The sequence below is a fragment of the Amblyomma mixtum genome, chromosome 10 (genome assembly GCF_055824585.1).
Source record: "Amblyomma mixtum isolate Tamu chromosome 10, ASM5582458v1, whole genome shotgun sequence".
NCBI classification, from domain to species: Eukaryota; Metazoa; Arthropoda; class Arachnida; order Ixodida; family Ixodidae; genus Amblyomma; species Amblyomma mixtum.
In genome coordinates, this window is record NC_143021.1 from 183431669 (window position 1) to 183457261 (window position 25593).

At 46.3% G+C, this 25593-nt stretch overlaps 1 long non-coding RNA gene across 1 annotated transcript; it reads left to right on the plus strand.

The window, feature by feature from the left end:
- The first annotated feature begins 23860 nt into the window (after window positions 1-23860).
- LOC149327915 (uncharacterized) lies at window positions 23861-25340 on the plus strand. Its single transcript, XR_016286107.1, has 2 exons — window positions 23861-23988; window positions 25200-25340. It is a non-coding gene; the product is annotated as an uncharacterized LOC149327915 (long non-coding RNA).
- Window positions 25341-25593: the final 253 nt, after the last annotated feature.

Sequence of the window (25593 nt, forward strand, 5' to 3'; positions counted from 1 at the left end):
AGCCTTGTCGAAATATTCTGTGTATATATTTGTATTCGTAACCCTTCTACAAAGAAGCTGTGGCCAGCTATGTGGTTAACAATTTGTTAATTGAATTAGTATATGTCTTGAAATGCACGCTCAATAAAATTTTCTGAATGAAATTGAGTGTTCGGATTCAGGCATGCAGGGCTCTGCAAACCTGCAATTTATTATTTTGTGAACAATGAAGTTAAACTTTTTCTCAAATATTTTGCTAATGATAATCTAAGCCCAAGTATCCAGGCTGCATGGTTTGCTTCTAGCTTGTATAGAGGAGCCCTTGTGTTATTCCTAAGGATCAAAACGTGTTGGAAGGTAATAAGACCCTCAGCCCTTACCTTTAGCTACCATTCCAGCTTCAGGGAAGCTGTGAGGGATCCGCTGTACGAGCTAGAAGCAAACCATGCAGCCTGGTTACTTTTGACAAAGACTGTACGTTTGATGGATTTGACCCACTGAGATTGTTAGTGCATTGATGAGTTTCATTTTGTCAACCATATAGGCACATGCATATGCAGTATCTGCTGCCCAGCATCGGCCATTCAAATACAGCCATGGTTTGTGCCATGCCAAACAAGTAGGTACAGTCGTGGGTAAAAAAGATTAGCACACATGACGGAACACCAGAGCGCCGGAATGACAACGCCTGGCACTGCGGGTGGCGGAGAGGCTGATAACGGGAGTGCCGGGCCGTTCCCATTCTACAGTATTAAGGGGGTCTGCCACGGACAGTAAAATTACTGCGGACTGCCACGGACAGCAAATTAGCGGACTGCCACGGACAGCAAAACTGCTGACTAAAAGCAGCGCTATCATCTATTGTTCCCGCGAGTTCCTTGTGACAAACCATCGCGGACATAAAAAAACAGTAATAAAAAGAAGCCATCTGTGCTCATGATAACCGAGCCAAAATAAATTCCGCAAGCACAGTCACTTCAACGCTCGGGCGGTGCACGCTTGATAAAGCTTACTTCCTGCCGCCCCCCCCCCCCCCCCCCCCCTAGGCTGCAAACATGGAAACGGCCCGTTAGGCAGTTCTGCCTACCGCAGCGCCGCGTGGTGAGATATACGAATTCTGATCGCCAGTGATCTGTGCTAATATTTTTTGCTCGCGACTGTACACATCCATAGGCTCCCACCGTGGTTTCCACATAGTCCAGTGTTGCCTGCCAGGCCCACCGAGATAATCACGATGGATACCACCAAGCCCATCCCGTCCCACCGTGTTCACTGAAGTGTCCAGCGTGGTTTCCATTCAGCCCAATATTGTTTACTGAAAGTGCCAGTGCAGCCACCACAATTTCCACTCAATCCAGGGTGGCCCAAAGTCGCCATTAGTGCATCCAACATCTCTCCCATTCGCTCCAACAGCACCCAGCGTGGAAACCAACACTTCCAATCAGCCCACCGTTTTCTCCAACATGGAAACCAACACTTCCATTCGGCCCACCGTTTTCTCCAACATGACTTTTGCTGGAATTTTCAACAGGGTGTTATCTCGGTGGACACCCGCACCGTACAGGAAGGGAGGAACGCCACCACCCGCTCAGCGCGATGCCTTGCCATTTGGACGCAAGGTTTTTTGAGGAAAGGAAATGGCGCAGTAATTCTCTGCCATCTCGGTGGACACCCGAACCGCACCGTAATGGAAGGGAGGAACGCCACCACCCGTTCGGCGCGATGCCTTGCGCTTTGAACGCAGCGCTTCTCACCCGGGCCCCTGTGCGCCTGCGCGGCTTTGCTTCGATGCGCGAAGCCCCATAAGAGATCACGTATGACAACGAAGTGTATCGTAACATTTATGTGCTTTTTGCACGCGTTATTAGAAATCGGAAATTATAATTCCGTGCATTATCAAACGCACAGCGACTGATATCTTGATAAACATTGAGAAGGCACCGGCAGCAGTTATTTTTTGTGACTCCTTTGGAGACCAACCGACGCTTGCATGCCGGTCGCGTAAGAGGGCTTAGAGAGTCTCGTTAAATCTCGTTAAGTCTCGTACGGTGCCCGGATGTTCTCGTTTCAGAGCCCGGATGACTGGAATTCAGTGCCCGGATGACTGGAATTCAGTGCCCGGATGACTGGAATTCAGTGCCGGGATGAGCAGATTTCAGTGCCCGGATGAGTAGATTTCAGTGCCCGGATGAGTGGATTTCAGTGCCCGGATGAGTGGATTTCAGTGCCCGGATGATGGCTCTCGGTCTCGGCGTGACGTCACCACACTGCCGACAACGGGGGCTAAAAGCATTTCATGCTTAATAGAATGCACTACAAGGCATCGTTATCCGCCTGTCCCATGCTCTTCTATCTACGTTTATTCCATCCCGTGTAAGCGCAGAGAGCTCGAGCCAAAAAATTCGGCGAACTGCGTCCCGCCTTTCAACAAAAAATAAAATGTCATCGAAACAGTTTTACAATACTTAAAAGCAGGTGCTTTTAATTTAAAATCAATTCCTTACTTGAAAGCAATTCCTTCACTCCGGCTGTTGCAAAATCACTGTCTCATAAAGTTCATCTCGGAATACAACACTCACTTCAGATTTATTTTATAACTTGGAGATAATTGCGACCACATGACCACACAGTACGGAACGTTTCCCATAGCTTATAGGAAAAAATCTTGAGAAACACCGCACCGCAAAAGGCCGTTGATTATGTTCCTCGTAGGATCAATGAGCTGTGTAACAGAGCAAATAATTTCACTAATAATGAGGTCCTAATCAACATGCTTCAGTCCGGAACCGACAATCTCCAATATGGTCCGGTGTGCATACCGCCACGTTAAATTCATGAAAGCGTTTTTAATAACTACAACCATGTAATCAGTACACTCGAAACGCTGCTCACTTTTCTCAAGTTCACTACCTTGTAACATATCAACACAGAAAAGACTTGGAACAGCGGGGACATGTTACTACGTGGAAGTTCTTATTGCAGCTACGAATTTGTTTGGAATATTCTCTGGCATTGCCACTTAAGGCTTTGTGTGTACATAACAGCAGTAAAGTGCATTCTTGTTGGTAAAATGTTTACAGGAATGCCCCAAGGTTAAATAAATTTGTAATAAAGAATCAATTACTCGTTGCCATCCACAAAGCGCTGCCACAAGGCCACAAAGGAAAGCGATACAGCTTCTACAGGAGACTCGAAGAAAAAGAAAAATTTTGCCTCATCAGGGGTTCGAACGCCGGATCAGGACAACGAATCTTTCTGCAACTACTGACTTTCTGTCGAAGCGTTATAGCTTTCCTATATAGCAGTGCAGGTGCGCTTGGGCGGATACCAACGAGTAGTTATTCCCTTATTAAAAGTGTATGCGCATTTCTGTAAAGAGTAACAATACAAACCATTGTTCGGTTGAATTTGGTGTGACCTACTAAATAATCATCGCAACCGTAAGCTGCTCTCTCGACAGCATTTGCTGCAGTCGGAAAAAAAATTTATTGAGCAACTTTTATAGCTGTTATATGTCTCCATCTATACTGAGGGGCCACAAATGGTTGACAACAAAACTCCAGAGGCGTTAAGGGAGTAACCAGACTTGCGCCTCGTGTAGAGCGCTTTTTATAAAGTTTTGCACGCTTAACACTATCAGATACTGAGAAGGAAGGGCGCAAGCCTTAAGAGTTTTTTTTTAAATCCTTATAGCGCTCTACGTGTCGCAGGGGCTGTAGGATGCTGTGAGTGTGTGGAATTCTGGGGGCAGCCCGCCGCATTTATTGTGCTGTTCTTGCTATCGTATGAGTACGGTAGAAACAAACACAGCGACAAGCGATCATTATGCTTCTAATTTTGTTTGCAGCTGACAACCGTAGGAGCTTTTATTCCGCGAGCCGGTGTCTAGAACAGTCTCACAGAGCTCGTGGTTGACACCCATAACATATTACTACTTTCATGGCCTCGTTCGCCGTCATAGTTTATTTTTTGCAAAGACAGCAGTTGCCCTTGGACGGTGCCAGCGGCACAACAATGCAACGAAACGTTCTGGCTCGACTTTCGGGCAACGATCCACTGAAAACAAAGCACTCGGTGCCGAGCAACCAAAGCTCATACTGCTTTTTCTTGCATTTCAGATATGAAGTAAATTTCCACTAAATATCTCAACTTTGGTTTACTCCCTTCCCACCATGATTCTTTTGTACAGTTGAGTGCTTCCCGCTAGTAAAACGAATGGCAATAAATGTTCGTAGACTTTCAGTCCTTTTTACCAAACAAACAAGAACACTTTTATACGTGTAGACATTGACTAATCAAATTGTACTCATACAAAGTCAACCTCAGTGCATGTACCTGTATTTAACATTCAGTTATAAAGGTTAGCTAAACTGCGCTTAAATTCAGTCAAGCGCGGTTGGCCTGTAAGGCAGGGCCAACGTCCCACTTACCGCTTACGTGTGCCACGTTACATATGTGGTCGCCATTCAGTCGGGGACACATGTACTTTTTATATGCCCATTCTACACTGGCCCAGCAATGTCTGCACGTCTGCTGAGGCTTTGACTGAGTAAAATGTGTTCTCATTTTCTTTTAACGCTATATACAGATGGGTTTCGATTAAGCTTTAGGTAATTAAAAAAAGATTTGGGGATTGAGGTATGGCTTTACCGACATGCTGCTAGCCTGCCAGGTTGATGCATGCTTTTAGCATGCGTCAACCTGAAACCGAATAATCTTCCTAAAAAGCAAGCTGGGTAATTAGGTTCCAATATTAACCTTTTAAATGCCAGAGGTAGCCGCTTGGTGGCAGTTAAATATTTGTGGCTAAGTGTTGGTTAAAGCGCATTACATTTTTTCGACAGTCAAAAACGAGGATGCTACTGTCGATTCTGTGGCTCGCAAAGTTTTGCATATTTCTGACAAAAACGCAGAGGTTACAGACAGTTCTTTGGCGCATAAAGTTTTTAATATTTGTCCCATTATCCATATGGGCAATGGTGTCTTCTTTTTTTCTATTTGCGTGGAAATCTCAATTTTCCCTCCGACTTGTTTTCTCTTGACCGCTTTTTTGTTTCATCTTTTATAAGTGCATGCTTGGTTTTCTCCCCTTTATACTTCCTTGTGCCGGTTATGCTATTCTTACTGATTAGGTTTGACAGCTCGTCCGACTTTGTGCTATCTATGCGGTTACATGCTTGACTACTACGCCTGTTTTTTAAGCCGTTTTTTTCGTCCTAAGAAAGCTCACTAGCATCATGAATTGCTAGCATACTCCCTACTTCAGTCCATTTCGCAAAAAACATTTCGGAGGTTATCATTCATGTCCTAAACAAAAGCGTCGCTACCCTTTGTCAAGCGGAACGTGTGCTGCAGTGAAGTCCTAATTGTGGTACTGCACCTCTGAACGCAAACTCTTTCACGGGATTTTACTACACTAGTGTCCACTGTACCTTCCTTAAGTGCATCGATCACAAAATGAACAAGGGAGGGGAAAACCTCAGGTTGCTTGAGCCAACGTTTCGACAAGAGGACTTGGCTTCGTCTGGGCGAAGACAAGTCCTCAAGTGCAGGTAAACGGAGATCTTGCCATCTTGTAATCATTGCATCTTACTTAGTTCAGCATTTCCAAAATCTGCACAATGCGAGGGTATATAGAGTCTATTTCATTTTTAGACTTTCCGTTTGGGCTCCTAAACGTCCACTTCTGATTTCCCTGTTTTCCAAAGGTGCTCACAATTCGTAAATTATTGCGTTCTGCGAACTGCACTACCACTCCGCCGTGCTAATCCTATAGGCTATACACTGTTAACAATTTCTGGTCTCCAGATTGCTCCGTACCTACCTTGACACTGAATTCTCTCCTAGTATCATGTGCTATTTTTTCACTGTACTCATTGCTGATCCAACATTTCCCTAGAAGCTCTCGGCTGGTCATCATGAAAACAAGTGAGTATGTGGGCATGTAGACCAGCTTCAGTTTGCACCTCTCAAAAAGAAAGTTGCGAAAGCAGTTATCCCCTCCTAATTGCTAAAGCATTCCTCTACATTTACAGCTATACAGTAATTGATCAGGAATCCCAAGCCGAGTTCTCGTATGTCCTGAAACCATGACAGGCAAGCATGCGCCAGCCCCTAGTGGTGCCGTTTCATATCCCTTAATTCTGTTTAATTTCGTATTAAGCGAAAGCAAAATATAATTCCCAGCATAGGTGTTAATAAGCTTGTCATGTTCTCCGCTACATTACTAGGTTTCCCCAGAAGCATGCCTTAGGGGATATTCAACGCAACTATCGTCAACACTGCGTTGAATAAAAATAGAATCACCGTCATCACTCCTGCAGCGCACAGTGACACCAATCATATAGCTCTATGACACTGGTACATTGAAGTCAGCTCCACAAGTGATAACGAAACTCACTAATACTCGCAAACATTATACGCAAAGCAAGCATTCATTCTACACAATGCACCGGCTAATGTGGACCCAAAACGAATCGAGACAATAATATGGGAAATAATAAATCCGTCATGGAACTTGTTTGAGTCAGCATCTTGACGCTGCCGGCAAAAAAGAGTCAGAACATTATTTTAATAAGAATCAACAAAGCATTTCTACATGTGCGAAAGGTGCACCGAACTCATGAATTTCTGAAACATGTGCAGTGCAGAATTAGCTTTTATGTTGACTTTACAAAAGACGCACGCAGACATCAAAACTCGATGCGCATTATATATCACGGGCAGTGCTGAGTCGCCTAATAAAAGTACATACTCCAAACTGGCAGCTTGCTGTACACAAAAACAATAACGCCAAATCTGATCGCCAAAAATTGTTAGCGGTATCTTTAAGTGTGCGTGAATGAAATCTCATAATGTATTAGCTGAGTACTGAACAAAAAAAAATAATTTAAAGGTGCACGGAAGAGGAATCTGAACTCGTATTTTTACCGCCAGAACTCGGTCCACACGTTCCGAGCGTTTTTAGAAACTTCGAATTTGACCTGTGCAGACAATTTCTCTAATTTAAATCCGATTAAACGTCCTGGCTCCCGCCTTTCTTCTTTGAATTCCTCTCACATGGTGGCAGTAGTCCACTAACCTTTCAACCAGTCCCGGGGCGGCATGCCGCTCTGCCATCGGCGGAATGATACGTAGTGGTCGGCGAAATAAAGAGTACACGCGTATTATTATTTCAGTGGGCCTAATTTGCAGCTATATAGTCTCTGACTAGATCTATTTATTCACGGAAACCTATAAAACAAAATAAAAACGAAAGCGAAGCCGCCACCCCACTGCCTGAAAGGCACTCCATGCGTTGGTCGGCTGCTCCCACCGTATGCGGGTAATTAAAAAAGGCGGGAGCCGGACGTCAATACTATTAAATTACAGAAATCGGCCGCACAGGGCCGCACAGGCGTCACATTATCTAAAGATCTAGCATAGAATACACATGTTGCTAACGTGATATCATCTGCTAACAAAACTCTGGGGGTTCTTAAACGTCACCTTCGCCTCACCTCACATCACTTGAAATTGCTCGCCTACAAATCACTCATTAGACCTAAACTTGAATATGCATCCGCCATGTGGGACCCGTATCATAATAACCTCGTAAACGATCTAGAAGCCATTCAAAACCGCGCTACAAGGTGAATTCGTTCTTCTTACTCCTCCGAAGTCAGTGTTTGAGCCCTAAACACTAAATAAACCCTATCGCCGCTTTCCGTTCGTCGTCGCATAGCCACGCTATGACTGTACCACAACTTCTTATGCTCATCATTTAACCGTGCCCTTTACATCAGGCCAGCATTTCTCACCACTAGCCACACGCTTCAAGTTTTTCGCCCATGTGCTCGAACTGTTACTTTTTCAGCCTCCTTCTTCCCACGTGCAGCTAAAGATTGGAACGGCCTTTCTCAGCATATCGTCGACATAACCTGTCCTTTATCATTTGCTACCAAGCTAAACAAGGGTTTATGTGCATGATCACAAATTGCATTGTCTTGTACCTTTTCTGCTCATCACACCCCTTATCTAATGCCCCGCGAGGGGTCTTTAAGGTAACAAAACGAAATGATATGAAATAAAATTCGAAGTGTCTAAGAACGCTGGGAACGTGTAGATCAAGCTCCAGCGTGAAAAGGACGAGTTCAGATTCCTCTTCAGTGTACCTTTAAAAGGTGACCCTGACTCGCAGACAGGGGGGCCAACTGTTGCGGTCTTCGAGTATCGTAACTTTAAGTCAGTACAGACGATATCAGTCGAAGATACATTCCCATACTCTACAGAGACCAAACATTGCATTGTATTTACTCGGATGAGGCGCTAAGCTGGAAAAGTTCTGCAAACATTAATGAAAGTACATGCCGCATTTAATTCTCAAATATTGAAGCAGCGAATCACCACAGGAAACTAAATTTTTTTTTTTTGGGTATGTGGCAGTAGAAAGTCTGGAAATGGAGCCATTTTAAAAAATAGCTTTCGCCTCGTTTCAAAGCTTCCCGGACCATTTACACAGCTATTACCGGGCTACAAAAGTGCGTCGCTCATTACCTGTTACATTCCGGCATGAGAGCGTTATGCTTGCTTTGCCGTCATAACGAGCCATCTACAATATCCAGTTTTCTTCGCATGTGGCTCTCAACTTCATGGCTTACGCTTATCCACCGTCATATTTTCTGTTCTGCACCTTACGTCGGTTAAAATTGAAGCCCAATACAAACCAGACCCTGGCGATAATATTTGCATACATTGTGGTAATACTGTCAAGCTCAAGAGTAAAAGATGCTTACGGGGAGTACCCCCTCTATAAATGTCCGCAGGAACAGCTACATGGCGCGAATAGCGTCACCTGTGGATCAGGAAACTCTAGTTCCAGTGCGTCTGCACAACGGATTGCGCTAGAATCGTGTGTGACTAGCCAATAGCGGCTTTAAGGGCACAAAATGAAAGGTACAAAAAGCACATGCCTATTTTGCTTGTTATACTACGTTCAAAGAACTTTACTTTTGTATACCAAAAAGTAAAACAACACAACAAAGGAACCAGACAAGATGCAACTGCTCATTACTCCACCGTGTTTGGTTTCAAAATTCTCGATAGACTAGACAGTCTTCTTGGCTGTTCTTGTCTTCTTTTGTATTTCATGTATTTTTAATTAAAACGTTCCTTATGTTCATTTTATGTTTTAAACTGTGCGAAATCATCAAATTTTAAGTATTTTCTTTTTCATCCACTGTTCAAAACTTGTACTCGTCCTCTGTGGTGAATTTTTTCCTTCCTGTTAGTCCATCCCACTTTTTTTCGCCGCGTAGTGTAGTATGTCTACGCGCAGTACCGGTATCTGCACATAACTTCTGGGTTTGATAAGGGTATTCTTTACTTATTTCATATACTTATGCCTTCATTGCCTTTCCATATGTCTTCATTCAGCGCTTCAGGGGTAAAATTTTACTTTAGGTCCGTTACATCCCTCAGGACCAGTTTTTTCTACACTGTCAACAATGCGATTTAGTACTAAAATAGTGCAAGTGCTGAATATTTAAGGGTATAAATAAAGGGTCATAATAGTACATTGCTCCTGCTGTCATCTATTTCAATTTGGATGTCTGGTCAAAGAAATTGTAACAATCCATCTTAAATTGTGTCGATTGTATAGAAAAGTTTTTCCTAGCGTTTTAGCGGGGAGACGTTTGCTAAGCTTTTTCCCGCGCGAGCTGCATTGATGGATGAGTATTTGATAACATCAGCACAGCTGCGCTTTCTTTGCAGATGGAATTTTTTGCTAGACAGAGTACAGCGAAGAAGTATACCGAAGAAGAGTTTTCAAACAAACCTGGTTTTACGAGGTGCGGGTTGGCCCGGTGTGAAACATAGATCGCCATTTTGCAGATATCCTGATGGCGACACTTTTTACAGCGCCAGCGATAAAGAGACGGCAAGGAGAAGTTGATGTTGGCCTCTGCCATTAGGGTGCTGCTTTCTAATCCCGACAACAACACTCTCCCCGAAGTGGAGCTTTTATAATATGTGAAGGGTGAAAAGTTATGGCCGCCACTTAAGGCTATATATGTGCTGTGAATGCGAAAGCCTGCGCGCGGGGTTTCAGGCTGTGGCGATGGTGTGGTGCTCTAATGCGTCAGCCAGATATGCTGTTCTGTTCGCACCGCCTGAGTGGGGGTTTATGAAGACGAAGAAACCTAATCCAATCGCGAGGGACTGGCAGTTTAGCGCGCGGGTTTTCGGCTGCTGTGATGCGCTCTCAGATATCTAGAGACACGTGTGCGCCTCCAAGCAATTTCTTTGTAGAGAATGGCAAGACATGTCGGGGTGTGGCGGTCTCCTACTATGGAAGCCAGCGTTTTGTGGCTTATGCATATTCAGGTTTTTTTAAGCAGTATTTTCATGCAATAAAGAAAAAGTGCGGTGACGGCGCAGTGCTCTATTAATGAGGTCGGCGAAACTGGCCTGATCGCGCCGACCTTGATTTGAAACCCACTTCAGGAGAAATTTTATTTCTTCCTTTCCTGATAATTTAGGCACTGCCAATGACATCATGAGGCCGCGTGGGTCTTCGGAATGTATGGCGTCGTCCACAACGCCAGATTTTCCGCCTCAGTAACCATTGAATGCTTTAGCAATAAAAAAAAAACGATATACAGCTCCTGCAATCAGCGGTCCCTTTTTTCCTATATATATATCTTCCGTCCCACTGTTGCTTTAGCTTGGATCCGACCTCTTAGGCTACCCAGCTATTCACTTCACCTGTCCTTATCGGCATAGCCGTCATGAAAAGCGCGGGACGTTTTTATTTTCGATTTCCTCCACCAGAAATGTGTATTTTCCTGGCGGTTGAAGATACCAAAAAGAGCAAGATTAAAATTTATTGTGAACACTAACTAGATGGAGCTATAATTAATGCGACTTTCATGGCCCGTTCTTGAGTTCAATAGCTTCGATGGCGATGATAAGTGATTCCAAATTATTTGCACATCGTGCAGGATGGGAGGGAAAGAAGTATGGGGATTTCAGATCATAGTAACAGCCCCCATAATGCTGTAGGGGCTGCATAGGGAGTGGAGAAAGGAATAGATTAGTAGAGGCAAGCAAGGATGGAGAAGATGACAGAGGACTGGCAAAAAATTCTGTGATGAAGCTGCTGTTGAGATGCAAGTGTCGGTTTGACAACGAGCCGCCAGAGCTCGTCGGACGCCTCAAGTTCTTCAAATAAGACCAGCTGCCATCCGAGAGCTCAAGATGCAGTTGAGGTTTGTTTGCTACACCTAGGGTGGAGTATATGGGGTTCTGGATCTGCGCCAAAAGTGTGCGGATACCAAAAAGAAGATGCGACCGAGTGTTTAAGCACCTTTTACAAATAACTAGAAGGAGCTGCAAGAGTTCTTGGGACTACTAGTATTCTACTCCTGGTTTGTCAAGGACTGCCCTGCGATTGAAAAGTCTCTGCACCGACCCTTCTATATTGGATGCAGTTGCTAGTGGACTTCCGAACACCAGTAAGCTTTTGCCAAGCTCAAGTAGGTAGTTAAAGAATGCAGCGCGAAAAGACACGGACATACGAAGAAGTGGACAGGACTGGCGCTCTTTCAGCGCCAGTCCTGTCCACTTCTTCGTTTGTCCGTGCCTTTTTCGCACTGCATTATTTAACCATGATAACTGACCAACAAGCCCAAACAGCCACTTTAGTTCAAGCAGGTGCTTCGTGCCGCTCCGCTTCTACAGCACTACAACGAGAACAACCCCATTTTCCTCTCCCATGACGCGTCACCATATGGTCTTGAGGCAGTTCTCGCGTACCTAGGCGTTCATGGGACAGAGGTTCCAGTGGCTTATGCATAGAGAACTTTGCGCAAGTCAGAAAGAAATTACTCCCAACTTGACAGGAAGCGACCCGCAATACATCTTCTTCTAACAGCATGCCATTGAACTGGAAGTTTTCATTTACAAAGATCACGATGCCGCTTCTAGGTATAATGAGACAATACAATCAAATTCCGGCATTTGTTCACCAACGATGCTGCTATGGTGCCTCGTACTCTCTGCTTATAAACACAAGTTGTTATATAGACCGGGAACGAACCATCAAAATGCTCACGTCCTGAGTCGCTGCCTAGCACCCAAGACGAGCCCACGGCAACAGCGGATATCCTCATGAGCGAGGCAGAGCATGTCGCTCCTTTAACTGCCAGTAATGGAGTGAACCACTCTAGAAGGTACCCTATTCTGGCTGTAGCTTATCATAGTCTTCAGTCCGGCGACTACATAGCGTGGGTTGGACAAGATTATGCTCCGTACAAGGCTCGCAAATATGAACTGTCAGCACATAAACGATGCGTTCTAGGGAGATCTCGTGTGGTAATTCTGGTTGGTCTGCGGGATGCGGCCGTCCGGCTTCTACACAGCGCTGATGGAGAAATGAGAGCTACGTAATAAGCTCCACGCAGTCATCTGTGGTGGCCACGTCTTGACCAGATCATTGTAGAGCGTGTGGCTGTACGTCAGATATGCCCGTCGAATGCAAAAGCTACACTCGCGCGACCCCTGTGCCAACTTGGACGAGACCTATAACTTCTAGGTCAGTGCTTCATCTGGAATTTGCAGGCCCAGTCAACGGGAGCTCTTACCTCGTAGTGGTGGACGCAACCGCAAAGTGGCTTCAAGTTTGCCACATGCGAACTTTGACGTCAGCTACGGTAATCCAATAGCTGCGTTCAATGTTTGACGCGCTTGGTATTCCAGAGATGATCGTCAGCTACAACGTTTCGCCGTTTACATCAACCGAAGCTAAGAGATTTTGGCGGAGGAATGGCACACGAAATTCCACAAGCGCGGCATGCACCCTGATACCAACGGACAAGCCGAGAGAATGGTTCATGAGGCAAAAATTGCGCTGCACAAATAACCGAAGTGGAGCCGTGCATGTCGACTTTCAAGGTTGGTGTTCATACAACACACGACAGTTCAAGCGACAACTCATGAGACGCCAGCCAAGCTGATGTTTGGACGTCAGCTCAGGACAGCGTTTAATTTAGTTCACCCAACAAGTGCACCCGCTCTGGAACACGAGGACCTATCCGCTCCTGTGTACGTGGCAGGACAACCTGTGTTTTTCCGCAGTTTCGACGGCTTACCTAGGTGCTTGGATCGGAGCCTCACCAGATATATTGGCAAGCGTTCATATGTGGTTTATCTGCCCCACGCTTGCCTCCATCAAAGGAGACATGTCGACCACATGATAAAGCGCCTGTCTACCGACGACGAAGGCGAATTTCAGCGGGACACGTTCTTCCGTTTCCCAAATCTGGCAGTCTGCAGTCGCGGCGCAACCCGGGATCTCGAAAGTTTCCACGCAAGACACCGTCATGGCTCCACTTGAAGTGACCGGCAGCTGTGACACCGCCACCATGGCTCCCTCTTCGATAACACCTTTGATTTTCCTATCTTTGCTACTGGCAGCGCTCCATCCATGCCGATGCCTTAACCCAGACCTTCTCACGGCAGACGGCTTAGAAATCTTGACTTTTGCACTTGTTAAAAAGCTCCACAGGGGGAAGAAATATTTCGCGCCAGGGGCTCCTATGACGTCCTGGTGACGATAACGATGTGTGCGTGTGCGAGGGACGTTCTGGGGCGTTCTCCCCACTTGGTCAGGCTACGGGCAGCAGCTCTGTTCCTAAAATAAATACTGTACCGGCATGAGCTCAGCCAATGAAACAGAAACCTAAGCTCCGCCTCCAAAGTATGACGCGATGCAGTTAACGGGGTTACTGCCCGTATGCGCAGAATTGCTCTTTCTCTACCTCGCATTTATAGGTCTCTGGGAGTCCTCAAACAGCCCCTGACGTGGTGCTGCAGCAATCAGGCAATGAGCCACTACCCTGTGGCGGAAGCTGCTGTCGGTGGTGGGGCTTGTGCGATCGAGGTTCCTCCTCCCATGCAACCTCTGGCAACAGATCAATAATTTAGATGGCACCTTCCACGGTGGGCAGTTTCGTCAAATCCTGTAGGCATGTTGTGATGACTCCACAAGTTCACGTCACATAGGTTGCCTACTTGCCACTAGGTTGCTTCCGTGGGGACTTTTAATGAATTTTTCGCTCAGGGCCAACGGCGCTCACGCCGGCAACAGACGCCGATGACGAGACCGCGTTTTCTGTAAGGCGGGATCCTTACCACCATCGCCTTAGAAAGATAACGCGAGAAAGCCTACTATGTGGCGACCACTTAGCTACAATGGGCCGTCACGTCGTAGATAACATGGTGGCTTATTTCCTCTTCGTTTTGTTCTTTTATAAATTACAAACGTTACTATAAAACTTCGCAGGGAGCATGGACGCGTTTATTTTCACGACATAGAGTCTGGTGACGCTGTCGTCGCCATTGTAAGCAGAAACTCCGTGGAGAAACAGCCAAAGAGAGCCACCTACCTGACCTGAGCTTGTGGCGAGAGGAAAATCTCTCCATCGCATTAAGAGCTAACTCACCACCGTGGCAGGTAGAAGTAAAGCTGGGCTGATCGCGAGAGGTTAACCCCTCAGAAAGAGCTACCTCGGTCGCACAAGACCCAAGGCGGATGTGCGTATAATGGTGGGGAAGGCTGGGCCCAACAACGCTTTACCGCGACTGCAGCACAGCTAGAATCTGGGGAGCAAAACACTCATACAAAGAAATATTAAACTACAAACTGAAATGCTACACAACTGCAGTAAGAAATAAATAGTTTAATGTCAGGTATTATAAAATAGGTAAATATTTTAGCAAGACATTAATCTGAATTTTTGTATTTTTTTGTAATGCTTTTGTTGCGCCCCTGTTTATAAGTGTGTGGTTCATTTGCAGCGCCACTTTGCAGGCCCTGTTTCGGTTTGCGGCGAGTGGCGGGAGCTTACCAAGCGATTCTTTGTCGCCAGCTAACTGCAACGGCGCGCCTGGGAAAGCGTATAAATTGAGCTCGCCGGTGTCAAAACGGCCCTATTGAGAAGTTTTTGTCGTCCTTGCGTGTCGCGTCTATGTCATCATTTGGTGAAATATTCATCCCTTTGCACCACTGCAGCAGTTTTATTGATTCTATCGTTTCCTACGGTGTGCGGCCAATGCGAAACCTTTTCCCGTCGTTGTGTCACGCTTTCGCGCTCTTCTTTTGAAGCAATTAGCTCTTCATTTGAAGATGAGCTTGCGGCATTAGAAGAAACTTAGCACCGTGGCACATTGTGATAGTGTGCACTGTGCCGTCGGTGTCTGACTACACCGCTACCCGCTCGACTTTCACAGACGAGGTCTTACTATTGTCGTCTGCTCTAGCTGTGCTTTTTTCAAGCTTGTCACGCCTGCTTCGTAGCTATGACCGTTTCATGCGTACTTGGCTTCATGTCATCGGGTATATTAAAATGAACCGCAGGGAACGCATTTTCAGTCCAATGGGGTGCGAAAGAGGCCCATCATTTGTATTATTATAGTTGGGTTCGTGCAGACGACTGTCACGAATGTGAACTTGATATCCGGCTCTCAGGAGAAACCATGTGCCTTCTAGAGACGGCAAGGCCAATTAAAAATCAACTTTGCTACCTAACAGCTCTGAGCATGTCATTAATTGGTTTTCCAACATCGTAAAACCAATATGAGGATCCCGTTCGAACTGCCAATGTTGAAACTCAAACAAATATATGTGCGCCACCTTTATGGTGCCTTAACTGAATTCGGTCAGCAGTAGTTATTGCCGTTCTACATATATATATATATATATATATATATATATATATATATATATATATATATATATATATATATATATATATATATATATAGTATTCAGTAGGGGTTCCAATGGCCCAGTTTACTAGTTTAGGTACAGTATTACGACAAACGCGACTGTTCTTTTAACGTTTATTTTGCCAACAGTTTCGGGAATGGTATTCCCTTCGTCAGGGCAGGCTTACAATGAATCCGTTTCGTCAATATAAGGACACAGAACAAGCGAGGAGGTATAATCTCCGCCCTCTAAACAAACTTGAGAATGAGGGCAGGGGACCGTATAATAGGCAGCACGACAAGTCTCAAACGGGCCGCGGCTGAACAACAACCAGAAAAAACAAACGGGGAGGTGGAAATGGTAAAGTAGTAGCAAAGAACGAGCCTGAACAGCAAAGCGATAGAAGGGGCAAAAGAGCGTTAGACCCGGCTCTCGGCGCACACGGAAGCCGCTACCCCCCCCCCGCCCCCCCCTCCAAATACGCGCACACCCCCGCAAGACGCCGCCGGGTCCGAGCGGGCGGCCCGTATCAGGTATCCTGAGACGCTTGCAAGGGACGCGTTCGAGAGACGGCCAACACACACTTGTTAACCGCTGCAACGGCAACTTGCGACTGTGCCCTCTGTGTATTTTTGCTTCATTTCATCGCTTTGCTCTGCTGTCGGGCCTTTCTACCAGACAATCTGGCGCCCCTTTTCCCATAAATATACTAGGCGGTCCAAAACCGAGTCCCGCAGTGAGCTTCCCGTGAAAAAACAGCGTCCGTCGGGTAAAATACTGAGCTAGCCCGAGCGCGTAATGGGAAGGCAAAGATGAATTTGGGGGGAACAAAACAAAAGAAGGGAAGAGCAGAAAAAAAATAGCTCTAGAAATGTTTAAAGAAAATGTAACACAGAAAATGTTAACGCACACACAGGAAGAGAAAAGAGAAAAAGAAAAACTTCTGATTAAATGTGGCGCCAAACAAGTATGACATGGTAAGAGCACTTTGATAAAGTTGGGCGCAGTGCATGTGGTTTCGAGATTTGCATGCACACGCAGGTTAAATCCTTCTGAGATTTTTCGAGTTGAGTCGATGTTGGTGTAAGTAAATAACAAATGACAAGAAATGAAAATAAAAATGGGACGGAGAATAAAAAATTGAGCACAAGAAGTTATACAAAGGTTAACAAATTAAAAATAATAATAATACAAGTGTGCGGAAAACGCGAAAGGTCTGCGGCCCGCGGAGCTGCCGCGTGGTCCCAATGATCTAGGTGATATATCAAAGGTGTCTATTTGGAATGGAACGTGGATGCTGGCAGGAGGTTGGACAAAAAAGTACTCAGCAAATAAACTGCCAGATTCCCTGCCATTTCAAAGTGTGTCTGCAGTTGTCAAGAAAAAACAAGTTCAGGCGTATTCTGATAATAACGCTGTCCAAGGCCTATGACCTTCGGAATTTCCTACGTTGGCTCCTTTAAGCAGGAAAGTCTCCCGGGAGTAGCGTTCATGCCATGAGAGAACGTGCCGAATTTATGAATGAAGTACGATTCCCTTTGTTCCCTGTAATATGTGTTAGGGAACCCGGACTGGAGAAGGATTACACGGATGGTTTCAAAACTGTGCAGGGGCAGACGCAGGTGCCTGGAAAGGGGCAAGTTGGGCAGGGATGACACATGCGCTTTGTGGTTGTTGAAGCGGAAACGAAATGTTGTCTTGGTCTGACCAATGTACTCCTCCCCACACACCTCGCATTGAAGTTTGTAGATAACATTGCTCGAATCGCAGTCGAGGTCTTCATTTATGTGAAACGTAAAGCCATCGGACTTGGATTTTGCCAGTTTGGTGTCGCAAATGTGCGGACACACCTTGCAACGGGGTTTTCCGCATGGGTGGCATCCACCTCGGGCAGCGGTCTTCTTAGTTTTCGCGTTGACAAGCAAGTCTCTCAAATCCTTGTCCCTGCGGTACACCACTCGGGGTGGTTCCTGGAATATTAGTGACAGCCTATTACTCTGTCGGATTATATTAAAATGACGGCTTAGTATGTTGTTTACCCTGGGAGCAGTTGCGGAGTAAGTAAGGATTAGGTTTGTTTTGCTGTCTTTTTTCACCTTGTTCTCTGCCAAGATGGAAGAACGATCTAGGCTGCGAGCGCGTTGAATCGCGTCTTCGACTATTTCCCCCGGGTATTTTTGTCGTGACAAAGCGTCCTTGAGAGTCCCCGTATGCTGATCAAATTCCTCGGTTGTAGAACATATTCTTCGGTATCTGTGAGCCTGAGAATATGGAATACTTGTTTTGCAGTGCTTCGGGTGGCTACTGTGAAAATGGAGATACTGCTGCCTATCCGTTGGTTTTCTGTATAGGGTAGTCGAAAGGCAGTTGCCGTCTACCGATATTTCCACGTCGAGAAAGTTAATCTTTGAGTCGGAGATACAGTGGGTAAACCTAATGGAGGGATGCAGGGTATTAAACTGCGCAATGAAGTCCAGCAGGCTCGCTTCATCATGTTTCCATACAAGAAAGATGTCGTCTAGGAAACGCTTGTAGAAAAGTGGTTTTTTTGGCTGTTCCTCAAGGAAGGGAATTTCTAGTGACGCCATAAAGATGCTGGCATAGCTAGGGGCCATTTTTGTGCCCATCGCAGTACCGCTTGTTTGGAGGTAGTGCTCGCCATCAAATTCAAAATTGTTGGAATTTAGGACCAGTTCAAGAAGGCCAGAAAGGGTTCCACCGTCCAAATCAACCAAAGAGTTTGAGCTTTCGAATGCTGCCAGCGTTGCTGCTATGCCGTCTGCGTGCGGAATATTTGTATACAGGGAGCAAACATCCATGGTCGCCAGAAGGCCTCCTGTGGGGATGGTCAGGTTTGAAATCTCCCGAAGGAAATGGCTTGTGTCTTTGATGTACGAGGGAAAACGGGGAGGGATGTCCTTGATGAGAAAACTAATGAAATTTGATATGTTCTCCGTCACTGCCCCGTTGCTGGACACAATTGGACGGCCAGGATGGTTAACTTTATGTATTTTAGGGAGGAGATAAAACCGGCCTGGAGCTGGATTGCTCGGCGACATTGATTTTAACATTGCCTGAGTTATTCTACCGTCCTTAGCGAGTCCAGCAAGAGAGTCCTCTATTTCTGTCCCCAGTTGGCGTGTGGGGTCGTTCGGAAGCTTTCTGTAAAACTGAGGATCATTGAGCTGGCGGTGGCCTTCTTTTAAATATTCTGATTTGTCCAGGATTACTATAGCTCCACCCTTGTCAGCCGGTTTTATTACTATATTTTCGTCTTTACGCAACGTTTCCAAAGCCTGTCGTTCTTCGTTCGAGAGATTGTTGCGAACCGGACGTTGTTTTCCATACGCCCTTATTATGTCCTTCTGCACCGCAGATATATACATGACACAATGACATAACTGCTCATATTTCTCGGGGTGTTGTCGATACGAGGTCCGCGGCTGAGAACTATGAAACAGCTGGTGGAAACACAAACGTGGTTAATTTTTCACAAAAGATTCTCACACCTGCCGAACTCAGCCTCCTCTCCAAAGGTTTAACTTTTTGTCCAGCATCTGGTGGGTTCAATGAGTTTCAACTTTTTCAGGATCTGGACAATTTCGCGCGAAACCTCCGGCTTAGGGAGTATTTCCACGAAAACACCAGCGACAGACAACAAACGATTCCAACCGTGTCAGAGAAGTTGTGGACACCGAGCGAACAACGTGACAGACACCTTGATATGTATATATCTGCGGTGCAGAAGGACATAATAAGGGCGTATGGAAAACAACGTCCGGTTCGCAACAATCTCTCGAACGAAGAACGACAGGCTTTGGAAACGTTGCGTAAAGACGAAAATATAGTAATAAAACCGGCTGACAAGGGTGGAGCTATAGTAATCCTGGACAAATCAGAATATTTAAAAGAAGGCCACCGCCAGCTCAATGATCCTCAGTTTTACAGAAAGCTTCCGAACGACCCCACACGCCAACTGGGGACAGAAATAGAGGACTCTCTTGCTGGACTCGCTAAGGACGGTAGAATAACTCAGGCAATGTTAAAATCAATGTCGCCGAGCAATCCAGCTCCAGGCCGGTTTTATCTCCTCCCTAAAATACATAAAGTTAACCATCATGGCCGTCCAATTGTGTCCAGCAACGGGGCAGTGACGGAGAACATATCAAATTTCATTAGTTTTCTCATCAAGGACATCCCTCCCCGTTTTCCCTCGTACATCAAAGACACAAGCCATTTCCTTCGGGAGATTTCAAACCTGACCATCCCCACAGGAGGCCTTCTGGCGACCATGGATGTTTGCTCCCTGTATACAAATATTCCGCACGCAGACGGCATAGCAGCAACGCTGGCAGCATTCGAAAGCTCAAACTCTTTGGTTGATTTGGACGGTGGAACCCTTTCTGGCCTTCTTGAACTGGTCCTAAATTCCAACAATTTTGAATTTGATGGCGAGCACTACCTCCAAACAAGCGGTACTGCGATGGGCACAAAAATGGCCCCTAGCTATGCCAGCATCTTTATGGCGTCACTAGAAATTCCCTTCCTTGAGGAACAGCCAAAAAAACCACTTTTCTACAAGCGTTTCCTAGACGACATCTTTCTTGTATGGAAACATGATGAAGCGAGCCTGCTGGACTTCATTGCGCAGTTTAATACCCTGCATCCCTCCATTAGGTTTACCCACTGTATCTCCGACTCAAAGATTAACTTTCTCGACGTGGAAATATCGGTAGACGGCAACTGCCTTTCGACTACCCTATACAGAAAACCAACGGATAGGCAGCAGTATCTCCATTTTCACAGTAGCCACCCGAAGCACTGCAAAACAAGTATTCCATATTCTCAGGCTCACAGATACCGAAGAATATGTTCTACAACCGAGGAATTTGATCAGCATACGGGGACTCTCAAGGACGCTTTGTCACGACAAAAATACCCGGGGGAAATAGTCGAAGACGCGATTCAACGCGCTCGCAGCCTAGATCGTTCTTCCATCTTGGCAGAGAACAAGGTGAAAAAAGACAGCAAAACAAACCTAATCCTTACTTACTCCGCAACTGCTCCCAGGGTAAACAACATACTAAGCCGTCATTTTAATATAATCCGACAGAATAATAGGCTGTCACTAATATTCCAGGAACCACCCCGAGTGGTGTACCGCAGGGACAAGAATTTGAGAGACTTGCTTGTCAACGCGAAAACTAAGAAGACCGCTGCCCGAGGTGGATGCCACCCATGCGGAAAACCCCGTTGCAAGGTGTGTCCGCACATTTGCGACACCAAACTGGCAAAATCCAAGTCCGATGGCTTTACGTTTCACATAAATGAAGACCTCGACTGCGATTCGAGCAATGTTATCTACAAACTTCAATGCGAGGTGTGTGGGGAGGAGTACATTGGTCAGACCAAGACAACATTTCGTTTCCGCTTCAACAACCACAAAGCGCATGTGTCACCCTTGCCCAACTTGCCCCTTTCCAGGCACCTGCGTCTGCCCCTGCACAGTTTTGAAAACATCCATGTAATCCTTCTCCAGTCCGGGTTCCCTAACACATATTACAGGGAACAAAGGGAATCGTACTTCATTCATAAATTCGGCACGTTCTCTCATGGCATGAACGCTACTCCCGGGAGACTTTCCTGCTTAAAGGAGCCAACGTAGGAAATTCCGAAGGTCATAGGCCTTGGACAGCGTTATTATCAGAATACGCCTGAACTTGTTTTTTCTTGACAACTGCAGACACACTTTGAAATGGCAGGGAATCTGGCAGTTTATTTGCTGAGTACTTTTTTGTCCAACCTCCTGCCAGCATCCACGTTCCATTCCAAATAGACACCTTTGATATATCACCTAGATCATTGGGACCACGCGGCAGCTCCGCGGGCCGCAGACCTTTCGCGTTTTCCGCACACTTGTATTATTATTATTTTTAATTTGTTAACCTTTGTATAACTTCTTGTGCTCAATTTTTTATTCTCCGTCCCATTTTTATTTTCATTTCTTGTCATTTGTTATTTACTTACACCAACATCGACTCAACTCGAAAAATCTCAGAAGGATTTAACCTGCGTGTGCATGCAAATCTCGAAACCACATGCACTGCGCCCAACTTTATCAAAGTGCTCTCACCATGTCATACTTGTTTGGCGCCACATTTAATCAGAAGTTTTTCTTTTTCTCTTTTCTCTTCCTGTGTGTGCGTTAACATTTTCTGTGTTACATTTTCTTTAAACATTTCTAGAGCTATTTTTTTCTGCTCTTCCCTTCTTTTGTTTTGTTCCCCCCAAATTCATCTTTGCCTTCCCATTACGCGCTCGGGCTAGCTCAGTATTTTACCCGACGGACGCTGTTTTTTCACGGGAAGCTCACTGCGGGACTCGGTTTTGGACCGCCTAGTATATTTATGGGAAAAGGGGCGCCAGATTGTCTGGTAGAAAGGCCCGACAGCAGAGCAAAGCGACGAAATGAAGCAAAAATACACAGAGGGCACAGTCGCAAGTTGCCGTTGCAGCGGTTAACAAGTGTGTGTTGGCCGTCTCTCGAACGCGTCCCTTGCAAGCGTCTCAGGATACCTGATACGGGCCGCCCGCTCGGACCCGGCGGCGTCTTGCGGGGGTGTGCGCGTATTTGGAGGGGGGGGCGGGGGGGGGGGGGGGGGTAGCGGCTTCCGTGTGCGCCGAGAGCCGGGTCTAACGCTCTTTTGCCCCTTCTATCGCTGTGCTGTTCAGGCTCGTTCTTTGCTACTACTTTACCATGTCCACCTCCCCGTTTGTTTTTTCTGGTTGTTGTTCAGCCGCGGCCCGTTTGAGACTTGTCGTGCTGCCTATTATACGGTCCCCTGCCCTCATTCTCAAGTTGTTTAGAGGGCGGAGATTATACCTCCTCGCTTGTTCTGTGTCCTTATATTGACGAAACGGATTCATTGTAAGCCTGCCCTGACGAAGGAAATACCATTCCCGAAACTGTTGGCAAAATAAACGTTAAAAGAACAGTCGCGTTTGTCGTAATACTGTACCTATATATATATATATATATATATATATATATATATATATATCAGTCAATGTAGTTTTAAACTCATTTAGCTGCTTCGCTCTCGTCACTCGCTCTGTATCCTGTTGAGCATACAAAAGCAGCTACCCGCGTGGTATCAAAGAAATCATAACCGCACTGTGAGGCGCGAAGGCATGCCGCGAGTATTTACTGGCATAGTTAAGATATAATGTATTGCATTTAGGTGAAAGGAATCCCGACACATTGACGTTTGCAGTACATGGATTCATTTCGGTGCAGTTGCATAACGTGCGTGCTGCATCACGGCCAGGTGAAACATGGATGCAGTTCTATCACAACCTCAGCCTGAACAATACGCCGTGCCAGCTGCTATTCCTGAGGGTTTGTTCCAAGCACTTCGAACCGTATGCGTGAAGAGTAGTCCTAGTGCTCTATGCCCTTTGTGCACCTTGGTGCGCCAGCTGGATGTCATTTTTGCGAGAATTGAAGATGCCATAGCATGTTTTGTGCATTTAAATTTTCCAACTGGCAACATTTGTAGTACTTCAGGGGTCTTCCCTGTCTGCGCTGCTACCATTGAAACCATTAGTCAGCTTAAAGAGTGCGACTGTTCGTGCTGCCTGTGACATGCATTTTTGTCTGTGTGCTTTTTTACTGGATTTCTTTGGTTGATGTAATAAATCAGAATTATGAAAAACGACACTTGCCGCACGTTCTGTTGTGGACTGCGCAAATGACCAAGTGCTTTGGGTTGATACCTTGCTATACTAAGAGACCATATTGCCACGTATCATTGTAGTGTCTGTTCGTTCGCGCAAGGCCGCAGGAAAGGGATGTTGTCATTTGTGTTCGTGACACGAGAAGCGACCGGACTAATCTCGATTGATCACAGCCATGCCGAGCTGCATCCATAGAGAAAGATATTGGTAAAGAGCGGACACTCGGCGAAATCTGGCCCCAGGAAATGACGCGCAATCCTCCTCCTCCACTAGATAATCTTCCAACTCCAGGATGGCGCCACCAGTCTCTAAACGCGCGCGCGCGCGCGGGCGGGTAGCCGGCGCGGCGGCTCAGACATCTACCTTGGCTCAGACCCATCCGAGTGGCAGACAACCGAGCGTCGTGGGGGCTGTTTTGTGCGCGTGAAAGCGTGCGGCGTATTTGTTCGTGCGGGCAGACCGCAATTTTTTTCGTCTCTCTTGCCCTTCGACGCAGAACTCCTCCTGTTTATGACGGCGGCAAGGTGAGAAATGTATATTTGTGGAAGTATGCTGTATTTCATGCAATTTAGGCGGCCGCGCCGGCCGCCGTTGCCTGTCCGCAGTTCGTGAAGCGGCGCGCTCGCTCTGTGGCCAGCCGGCTGTTGTTCACGCCATTCTTGCAGTTTGTGACAACGTCAAGGAAGGAATGTTTTGTTTTTGCAAAAGTACGCTATATTTCAAGCACTTTATGCAAAATTACGCTGCATTTCGAGCACTCTAGCTTAGTACGCCGGCGCAGTTGTGAAGGGCGCGCGCACGCTGTGTCATGCTACGCCGTGGCGGGAGCGGCGGGAGGAATGATGCTGCATGATGCAGCCTCGCCGGTCGGTGCGTAGAAACAACAAAAAAAAACCTGCCCACGGCCTGTGGCCCGACGCGCTGTGCCTAGCGGTTAGTTTTGCTTGGTTTCGCGCTTTCTCGGGACGTCACGTTTTTGTATGGCCCCCGACAATATGTAACTTCTTATGGGTGACATTTGTCAGTGTAAGGTTAAAATGTACTTTCTTGAAAGTGGGCGAACGGCGAAGACGACCGTTCCCGCGCAGCAAGTACGGGACCGTAGTTTTCAAGACTGGTGGAAAAAAAAGATGACGCACGAAAAGCTCAAACCTTACTCTTGTAGTACGTATGTATGTATGTAGTACGTGTGAAAGAGTCCGTTATCTGCGCTCGTGGAAACGCACATTTCGCCCGTGCATTGACAACACAGGGATGCGCTTTTGAAAACCGGCAAAAAAAGGCAACGCGTCGGGCTTTCTAAACTCTAAAGAGCTTGAAAACCAAGAACTGTTCCGCCGATAGTTTAATTTTCTATGCTTCTTAAAACATACGTGGCACCCGTGTATTTCTCAGTGCTCCTAACACATTGTGTACTTCTGGTTCGTAGTCCGTGTTGTGGCCGTCTTTGTACGAAATATTCTCGAACAAACCGCGTACTCTGCTGTCCACCTAGGTTTTAGAAGGTAGACAATAACGTCGGGGAATGTAGAAATGCTTGCAAAAAGCTGATTGGTATCTGCCGTGTAGTAGGGTATGTGTATTGTACTTTGCGCAACGACGTTCAGCACGCGAGTTTCGCAAAAACATGTTTACTCCGCTCGTAATTTCGTTCCCTCGCCGCTTTCGCACCTTTTCACTGTTTAGAGTTACAATATAAGGAGACTGAGAATGACCATACTTGCGAATTTTTCAGGTGATGCCACCCGTCGGCAACACCTGCTGTGTGCCGTGGTGCCGCAACAGGATCACCTTGAGCAGGAGGCCAGGAACCATCTTCCGCATCCCACGGCTTTGTTTATGTTGCACAAAATAAATGTTCTCATTTCACTCAAAACCTGGTGTCTTTTGTGGAGTGCTAATATTTGGCAAAGGCTGTGATGCAGCTGCGTTCATGGCTGGTCAAAAGCACTCGAAATCTATTTAATTATACGCTGCCAACGGCGCAGCGGGGCGCGGCGTATGCTAACATTCAAACCGCGCGCCCCTGAAACCGGAACCGGAAGTCGTCCCTGGCAGCGAGGCGCAGCGCATGCAGCCATTCAAACTGCGCGCGTTGAAACCGAAACCGGATGTTATGAGACTCCACC